Source organism: Myotis yumanensis, unplaced genomic scaffold (genome assembly GCF_028538775.1).
Source record: "Myotis yumanensis isolate MYYU_CA2020_CCGP unplaced genomic scaffold, mMyoYum1.0.hap1 SCAF_10, whole genome shotgun sequence".
NCBI lineage: Eukaryota > Metazoa > Chordata > Mammalia > Chiroptera > Vespertilionidae > Myotis > Myotis yumanensis.
The window spans coordinates 60,045,638-60,056,154 of NW_027223761.1; positions in this window are offsets into that span (position 1 = coordinate 60,045,638).

A 10,517-nucleotide genomic window follows, 5' to 3' on the forward strand; every position below is an offset into this window, starting at 1 on the left:
CCTATACTCAGTGTTGGTAGCCTGTGGTAGAAAATGGAAGGTGCTGTTGTGCTAAGATAACTTCACAGAGACTGTTTTCCAAGGCAGCCAAAGGACAAATATAAAAAAGAAAAAGAAGAAGAAGACAACAAAAATGATAACCCAGTAAAATTTTCTCAAAATGTTTCCAGATTTTCCTTAGTACCTTCCATCATTTATAAAGACAATCTGAAAATAAATAGGGGATTCCTTTTTAATATGAATATTTTTATGAAGACTTTTCTTAATATTCTAATTTATTTCAAGAAACAGTGTCAAGGATTATGAATAATATCCAGTTTATATCATATGCTAGACTAAATAGTATCTAATATATATTAAATAATAAAAGTTAATATTTAATGAGCCTTTATTATGTGGCAGCAGTGTAATTAATTTAATTTTTCCAAGTATCCCAAAACAAGTTTTAATTTTTATTCCAGTTTTACAGAAGAAAAAATTGAGGCTCAAGAAAGTTCAAGTAGCTTGATCAAACTCATAATAAATGGTACAGCCCTTTTTTCACAGCACACAATACTCAATAAATTTCATGTAATAAAATTACATTAAATTATCTGATTCTATTTATTATTGTTTTTATATTTACCTATTTATAAAGTCTGTATGTTATAGGAATAGCAGAGTTTACTAAATGTGATATTTGTAGTCTGTTTTTAAAATTTGGCTATAGGGATTTGATATGAAATGTTTATGCCAATGTTTTGAGGGAAAAGTAGAGTTAACTGAAATCATTAAGACTTAATTTTTCTTTTTCAGATGTAACTCACTGTATATAAAAGAGTAAAGAAAATTACATCTGTGTGTATGTATGTATTTTATGTGTATGTGTATATATGAATAGGTATCCTATCTAATAATAGTCAAACATGGTAATTGACCATACCTTCACTACACCTCCCATTGGCTAATCAACACGATATGCAAATTAACCACCAACAAAGATGGCGGCTAATTTGCATATGTAGGTGCCAAGTGATGGAGCGAAGCTTGCTGGCCCCGGGCAGGAGCAGTGAGCGAAGGCCAGCGTGGTGAGCGGCGAGCAAAGAGCAAAGCCCGCCGCGCCGGCCCCACCCCCAGGGCCCGAGCAGCGAGCGAAGACGGAAGGCCTGGGTTCTGGGCGCTGGAGGAAAACTGGTGCCAGCAGCCAGGGGAAGGGGCCTTCGAAGGGCCCCAGACTGCGAGAGGGCACAGGCCGGGCTGAAGGACCCACCAGAGTATGCAAATTTTTGTGCACCGGGCCTCTAGTATTTGTATATATATATATATACACACACTTATACCCATAGACACAAAGAAATTATATCATTTAAGAAAATAACCTGATTTTATATTTTATTTGATAAACTGTAACTAGTTTTCTAGCTTCTATGTTTGGTAAGGGTAGGAACACAAAATTAGTTACTGAATAAATATGTTGCATTTCACTGGCCAATGAATGAGTTGTCAAAGAGTTGTCTTCTCTATTTACTGAAAGTTCAAGCTTTAGCTAAAATATATTAACTCTTAGAAGTTCCCTTGTTATATCAAAAAAAAATCTAATCTTTAGTGTGCAGAATTGAAAATCCCAAACGAAGTACTTTGAAAAACAAACTTTTATAAACCAACTGTAAGCACTTTTAAAATGAGTTTGATTTGTATATAAGAAAATATTGGACTGATATCTATTCACAATATTCATTTAATTCTTGCCATTAAACTTCCTGTTACTTTCTGTCACTTTTGTAAAGTCATATAGGAGGCAGTATAGGTTTGTGCATACTCACGTGGAAGGAAATGTGAGGTATAAATAATTTGTGTGCTTTAGAGCAGACTACCTGTTTTCAAATCCTTATCTACAAAAGTGTTTTATGGGCAAATTATTTCACTTCTCCATCTCTATATTATCTTTAAAAAATGGTGATAATTCTAGGAATCAGTTGATAGGGTTACTGTGAGGATACATGGTAATACAGTAATATACGTACTTGAGAATAACTCTTGACCCAAAGTGCCAGGAAAAAATTAGTTTCCTTATAAAACCCTTTTCCTTTTTCTCCTTTCTATATCCTATACTTTCAAAACTTGGTCTGTGAAACATTTTCACAGTTATATTTTTTTCTGTACACTAATATAACTTTCTTTGAATCTTATTATAATCAAATTATTTTTGTATGGTAATGCAGAGAGGCAACATAATATGGAACAAAGCATAGGAGCTGTAGAATCAGCAAGAGTTGGGTTCAAAATCTGGATGGTCATTTATTCTCTGCCTTTGGGGGATATACTATGCATATGTCTAGTAAAATGAAGCTAACTTAGACCTTACTTTTATTTTTACCTATGCAGTGTCTAGGTTTAGCAACTAAAACATGGTAAATGCTCACAAATAGATTGTTTCCTCTAATAAATGTGAAATTCTTAATGGCAGAACCATGTCTTATTTATCTGTGAGGTCCATTGGAGTTTAGCATATGTTCATTTTCACTTAGCTTTATAGTATGATTTAGATCAAATTGACACATTCACCCAGGTTGTCTGGCATCAGGCATTGCTGGACCCTGGAACTCAAATGGTATCATGAGGACATGGCCATGATCACCCATCTGGTTAGGCTCTATTTTCAGGAAAGCACTTTTTTCTTTTGGTAAGACAATTGTCAACAAATCTAGGCAACTATATTTTTCTGAGAGATAAATCACAATGAAAATAAAATGCCTCTTTTTCAACTATTTTCAACCAATGTCCACACTTGAGTAACATTGGCTCTGGTGGTTGAGGCCCTTCCCTTAAGCTGGAGAGTGTTGAATCACAGTGAAGAAGTGGTTCCTTCTAGGAAAATGGTGGGGCTCCAACCAGAAAAAGTGTGAGAGGATGCTGAAGGGGCATCTGTGGGTGCTTAAGGCCCTCATTTGAGGAGGAAGCCCTACCATAGGGTTGACTGCCTCTTAGAGCTTCTGTATAATTCCATATTCCATCTTAATGTCTTCAGAGGAAATCTCACTCACCCCCTCCTAGCCACCGACCTTTACTCTGAAAAGACCAGAGTAAGTAGCAGAAGCCCATTTGTACAGTAGAGAAGACATATGGCAAGGCTAGGCTTTGGAGGAATGGCTGCCAAGGCGTTGGCATAAAGTTGAAAAACATTTTGGTTGTGCCACTTTCATTGAAGCTGATATTATTCAAAGAGCAATGGGATTAAAAAGAGTTGAAAGAGCCCTAACCGGTTTGGCTCAGTGAATAGAGTGTCGGCCTGCGGACTGAAGGGTCCCAGGTTCGATTCCAGTCAAGGGCATGTACCTTGGTTGCAGGCACATCCCCAGTAGGGGGTGTGCAGGAGGCAGCTGATTGATGTTTCCTTCTCATTGATGTTTCTAACTCTCTATCCCTCTCCCTTCCTCTCTGTAAAAAATCAATAAAATATGTATATATTAAAAAAAAAAAGAGCTGAAAGAAAAGACCTTTATATTACAGGCTGTAAAAGTTAGTAGGTGATAGAAGGAATTTTATTTTTATTTTTTTTAAATATATTTTATTGATTTTTTACAGAGAGGAAGGGAGAGAGATAGAGAGTTAGAAACATCGATGATGAGAGAGATCAGCTGCCTCCTGCACATCTCCTAATGGGGATGTGCCGGCGACCCAGGTACATGCCCTTGACCGGAATCGTACCTGGGACCTTTCAGTCCACAGGCCGATGCTCTATCCACTGAGCCAAACCGGTTTCGGCAGGAATTTTATTGATTTAACTATTTGAGTACCTGTCATCTGTTGGACCCTGTTCTTTTTTTGTTGATCAAATGAGCAACTAGTTCCAGTGTTACCTACATGTTCTACTAATTCTTATTCTTTTCTTCAAATCTCTTTTGGCAATATTTGGTTATACAGTTATTTGTATGTTTATTTAAAATCCACCTTAAATAAACTCTATAAGGGAAAATAGCTTAAGTGCTTGTTCCTCAGTCTATACTGAGATTTCTCAACCTTGGCATCAGTGACATTTTAGGCCAGACTAGCCTTTGCTGTGTACACTTGCGCTGTGCATTGTAGGGTGTTTAGCAGGATCTCTGGCCTCACCCGCTAGATGCCAGCAGTATTCCACCTACCTCTGCAGTCTGGTCTGTTTCCCTGTTGTCCCATGCAAACATATCTCTAGACATTGCTGAATATCTCCTGAAATGCTAAATGGCTCTGGATGAGAACCAGTGGTCAGCACCCAGCAGAGAACAAGGCAGAGAGTCACTATTTATTTAAAGGACGAATTCTTCTCCCATATAGCTATTTTATGGAGACCAACCTGAACTGTAGAAACCAAATGTTATCATCATTTCTTTCAGGATGTCTTATGAATCCCATTTGTAAAGCTGTTTGCCTTCCCAGAGTATTAGTCTAGTGTTACTCTGATGCTGGCTTCTAAATCTCAATATCTGACATTCTAAAAGGAGAACATTGATTTGTGCATTTGCCTGCGTAACTAATTCCTCATGGGTGAGTTGGTCACCTAGTTCATCTAAAAGTGGCTTGCTATTTCCTTGAACACCATGAGTCACTTCTCAATACTTTTCTCGCCAACTGTAATTTTATATTAGAACAACCTTTATAAGTGATCTGCCTGTAGTGTTTATTTTTCTTTTCTAGAAAAACCTTATGGAGAAATGAGGATCATACTCTATATCCTTACTATGAGCCTGATTTTACTCCTGCTCAGTCTGATGAAATGTAATATCCAGTTACTTTGAAGTCAACACACCTGGCAATGTCTATCTAGGAATGTCCTAGGAATAACAGCTGATGTAAGCACTCATTTCAGGCTCACATGTGTTAGTGTTAATATACCAGGGGACCTGTCTGCTAGGCAAAGGCTAATGACTTTTCCCTGTTCATGTTGCATGCAGTGTATGCTCATGGTCTGTCACTTTGGATCATCTAAATCATTTTATAATAACTGTAATTGACTTTTTGGCCCAAGTGTCCCAAAGTCTTTCTCCTCTAAATTTATCTAATGCATGAGATCTAAACCAGAAAATGCTGGTATTTGCTAAGACTTGTTACATAAATGTTTGTATACTTTACCTCTCTTATGTGATGGGATCACAAGAACTTCTCATTGCAAACTCCCCTTAAGTATTATTTCTACCACTTTTGTGATATTAATAATGAAACTAACACCCAGGCAAGTTAAATAAACTGCCCCAGTCACATTGTCAGAGAGTGGCATACCAGACCTCTATTTACCTCCTAGCCCAGTCTTCCTTGGCTGATATTTAAAAATCGAAGCAACATTATTCAGAGTAGGCTCTGTGCTACCAGGGACTGTTATGAAGTCCAATGATTAGGCTTTTTGTCCCTCTCTCATGTAGTAGGAGCTCTACTCTAGATTTTATGAAATTGAAGTTGTAATCTCTGGAATTCTGACTAAAGGAAGCATGCATCTACTCTGAGCTAAGCCTTGGGAAAGCTGAAATTTATAAAAATATAAAGACCTATTCAGAATTCATAGCTTTTATTCAATATGGCCAGTGATATACATAAAATGGTTTGGGAACACACTTGATGAGAGAAAATTAATTTGGCCTTCCCTGGGTTTCAGGGTACAGAACACCAGCAACAGGATATGAAATTGCACCTTGAGGCCACAAGACATAAATTGATGTGTCTGCCAAGCTGAGCAAGTAGGCACTGTGGAGAACACAGCTCACTTCACGTACAGGGCACAGTACAAAGAGAGCAGTTGGAATGGGAGCTTCAGGTTTTCCTTAAAGACAGATTGAGGCTGAGGCCACCTTATTTCCTCCACAGTACTTAGCAGAATGCTAAAACCAAGCTAAACACTTAATAATGCTTATTAGATGAAGGAAATGCAATTTCCTACTAAGTGTCCAAACTTAAGCAGGCCAAGAAGCCATTTTTCTTAAATTGGCTTTTAAATAAAGATGAAGATCTACAATTAGGTGGGTAAAGGAGCACTTATTAGTAAATGAGTAAATTCATTGATTATAGGGAAGTAACTCTTAACCCAAGATACCAAGCCAAGAAAGCAAAAGGTTGTGCCAAATAAACAAATTTACTACCTAATAAAGCAAAAAGAAGGTTAACTAAGTGCACTCAATAAAAGCCAGTAAACTACCACATAATTAGACTCAACAGCTAACAAAAGCCAGTAGGCACTTTACCAGAGCTAATGAAGACGCTGTTTTATAAACTAAGACGTACGGGGCTCAAGCATTTTTGTGTGCCATATTAACAGGGGTAGGCGAGAGGTTTGGTTTTGAAATCTTAAAGGTGGTAAAAAAGAGGAGATAATAATGCAAGTAAGAGAAGGGGGTGGGGAGGGCAAAGGTATAAAAGAAAATAACAGAAGCATGCTTAAGAATGTACCAGGAACTATGGGCCGAGGAAGCAGCAATGGCCCCAGAGTGGTAAGGATTTCCAAATGAGTTTACTATTGTCCCCTAGAGATAGATGGATGAGACTGCCTTTCCGGTTGAAGAATACAGCCCTGTGGATGGTCTTTTATGAATGCTTCAAGAGAATCAGGGTGGGAAATTTAATAATTACCAAGAACTTACCTTTGCATAGATATACAGGTGTTCTAAGTTTTCTGCGAATGGCAATTGTATAAAAGTAGTATTATACATAATTTCCCTGGTAGCAAACAAGGGATTTAGGCATCGAGAAGGTCAAAACAATATTAATCTGAAGTTCCTAGTAGTTGGGTCTTAGGCAACCAACAGTGAGCTTTGCCTAGCTTAAACTATGACTCAAAAAAAAAATCAAGTTGTTTATAAAGAAATATGCCAGATTCCACTCACTGGGCTGTTGTGGACAACTGTATAATTTCTTTTACAGTACAAACCACAGATCTGGGAGCATGAAAGAAGGGGTTTGTAGGGTCACTGCTAGATTATATTTAACAAAAATAGAAAGAAGATCTCCATGGATAGCTACACATAACCACACAACCAAAGAATGTTTGCTTAAGGGATTTCAGGAATTTTTTTCAGAGATTGCTTTTTCTCTTTTTTAACTTCATACCCCCTTGAGTCAGACAGACTTGTCAGTTCCAGAGGAATATCCCTCACTTGCTTAACAGAAGGCATTTTATTACTCATAACCCAAGGTGATGTGTTTAAATTATGTGAAATTATAGATTCCTCTGGTAGTGTTGTGCTCTGTTAAAACCAAAGAAAGCAAACATTAAAATCCCTAAGTTTTCATTTTAATTTAATTTGGTAAGTTTTCTGAATTATTTTAGAGCTGAGTGGAGTCACCTTCTCTTGACTCCACCATTTTTGTGTCTAGGCTGTTGCCCCCTCATGCTAAGTGGGCCTGATAGACTTTAGTCTTTATCCCCACATGGTCTCAAGAGAGAATGGTTTCAATGCAAGGTTCCAGTGTTTGAAGAGAGAAAGTTATTTTGGATTTCAGAACCAGATGGAATATGTAAAACTGTCTGCAAAAGATCTGGGCCTCACAGTGAAAAACACGAGTTCTCCTCATGCCGCCTCGGGTCAACTAAATTGCAAGATAACTCGACCATTCTTGACATTTCAACAGATAAAAACTTACATAAATGGCCTCGTGAACCTGAGAGGGAAGTTCTTTCCATGCTTTCTTCATGTGACTCTGAATTATAAGACCTGCTATGAATTCCTAACTTCCTTTTAACATGGGCCCTGTGAGAAGATAGAATCGGTTTATAACTAAAAGCAACAAAACTGTGGAATAACTCTTGAGCAGATAGAAAATGTCTTGGATTGTTTGCATTTTAATAGAAAGAGTGTTAAGAACAAAACCATTAATACATGAGCATTTAACTAAAACTGTTTACTTTAAGTCAAGTACCATATTAACTTTGAGAGAAAAATGTTAAGTATGAAGCTATTATTACATAAACATTTAAAATACATAGACAGCAGGATGTTCTTCTCCCACCTGTGGTTTCAGGGTTTCTGGGCTACAGAATGGAAAATCTGAAAAGGTGAATTTGACCACCGGAGGAGTCTAGCTTTAGTCAGGAACACAAGAGAAATCTATTTTATAGCATAGAGACTTTTAATTGTAGATTAGGGTCCATAGAAAATAAAAATAAAAACCTTAAGGCTAATCCATTCATTCAAAAGTATTAATTGCTTCTCTGTGTGTCAGGCCCAGTATAGGTATGCACAAATAGAAAGAAAGGAAACATTCAAGTATAATAAATGAGGGTGTGTAAAATACTCACCTATTAGATTAAAATATTCTCCTCAAATATGAGGAAATGACATTATACTTACCTTGAGAAGGAGTATTATATTGCTAATTTAAGCTATTCTATATTAATGCTTGAGCATAGATTATTAAGCAGAATGCCAGTTCCCTAGGGTACAATGGGACCAGGACAGATAAATCCCATGCCTGATAGGGAAGACCAACAATTAAACCAACAATTAAAATCATTTATAACAGGGAGATCACAGGGAAATTCAATACTGTGTGAGAAGTGACAGCAGAGCTATCTTCCCAGGGGAAGTAGAATATAACCTTTCAAACTAAGGATTCTCCATTAAATGCTCTCACATCAGGGCATGTAACTGTGCCAGGGATTTGCAACCTTTGTCACTCCATGACACACATAAACTAATTATTAAAATGCTGCAGCGCGTTAAAAACAGATTGTTTTCCCAATACACACACCAAAAAAGGTATATTTTTTATTCATTCACACCAGATGGCTATTGTTATGTTGGCTGTTGTCATTTTTCAATTTGATAATGTAAGGGGAAAGAGGTCAGTGACCCTGACTGAATGGTCAGGTATTTCATGTTTTTAAAATTCTTGTGGCACAGCAGTTGAAAATCACTGGAGCATGCCCTTACGTTGATATTTGTTGGGCTGTGCTATTAAATATGGCATAACCAAAAGAAATTAGCAGCTACCTGTCTCTTTAGAGTGAACCACAGATCCACAGAGACCACCAGAAACCGGCATCAACGAGGCAGGATCTGTGTCCCTCACAAGGTCTCCAAGGGACTGGGGGTGTGCAGTGTGCTCCATGGACTGGGACGTGATGCAATAGATTATGACATTATGTGTTTTGGGTATTGTATGTATCTTACTTGCTAAGAGATGATAACCTCAGCATTCTATACTGATGCAAAATAGAGAGATGTCTAACACCTAGCACTGTACTCTGAACAGGTGCTGGTCAGCTGATGCCACGGAATAGAGCAATCATAATGTAAGGAGGTAGATTGTGAGGGAAAGCTACTGATATGTGGCTTTTCTGTACCTCAAAAGTAATGTCCAAGGCCCTTGGTCAAGGTATTTTCAACCTATAAAGAAGGTTTATTAAGCATGTTTAAGTCTTTTTATCTGCTCAGTCTCAGTTCAGATCCGTAGCCTTTACTTCTGCCCCGGGAGCATTCTAATTGGGAAGCAAGGGTACTTGCTTGTCTTGGAAGTGTCTAGGATGGCAATCAGAGCCACACCACATGTAGACTCAAGCTGGCAGTGTCTCACAGAAGTAAAACCTAACTCATTTTGTGAAGGTTAACATCCTTGCTTCATTCTAAAGAGGTAAAGGGAAACGAACATGTATTGAGCATGAGCTAAATGCCAGAAGCATTTGCTTGTTACCATATTTCTTCCTCAAGAAAATTCCAGGAGGCAAGTTGTTGTCCTTTACACAGGAGCTCCTTGAGGCACAGGGAAGCCGAATCACGGGCTCAGGGTCCTATGTTCACAGTGCCCATGCGTGGAGGAGCCTGGGTGTGAAGCCAGGAAAGCCTGGACTCAGTATGATATATACCGACTACAGCTCATTTCACATGGCTATTGGGAAGAGGGTTGTCAGTCATTCTTTCATTACAAGGTACAGCATAGTTGATGCTGTTTTACTTTAGAATATTGTTAAAGGCATTTATATGATGACTGCATTTTCTTTTGTGTATTAGATATGATTGGATATTCCAATTTATGCAAATCACTAGTGTGCATTTTAGGCCATTAAAATAACTTAAGCTGTGAACCATTATTTATGTAAAATAAATAATCAGTTTTAATGATATGCTACTAGATGATGTTTATGATTGCAAATTCAAACATTTTACTTTGCTGATACTGTAGTGCAGGGTTGGGTGTATATGAATATGCCTACAAGTTTATATATATGCTGTATGTATATATATACTGTATGTATATATATACTGTATGTATATACATATACTGTATATATATATGTGTGTATATATATATATAGTTTAGCATTTTCTAATTATAATCTGAAAGTTACCAACTTCTTTATGTTCAGTGGTTAATGGCTGCCTTAAAAATAGCCCTTTAGTTATGAACAAATAATTAATAGATATACTGATGTATGAATTATTCCTACAGTGCCAGCTATGATAGCTATAATTTGATTATAAACCTACACCACTAAAAATATTTCCAAGCCACATGATTACTGGTATTATCTAACTGGATAGTCTTGATTGACTTTCCTAGCAACTATGACTATCATC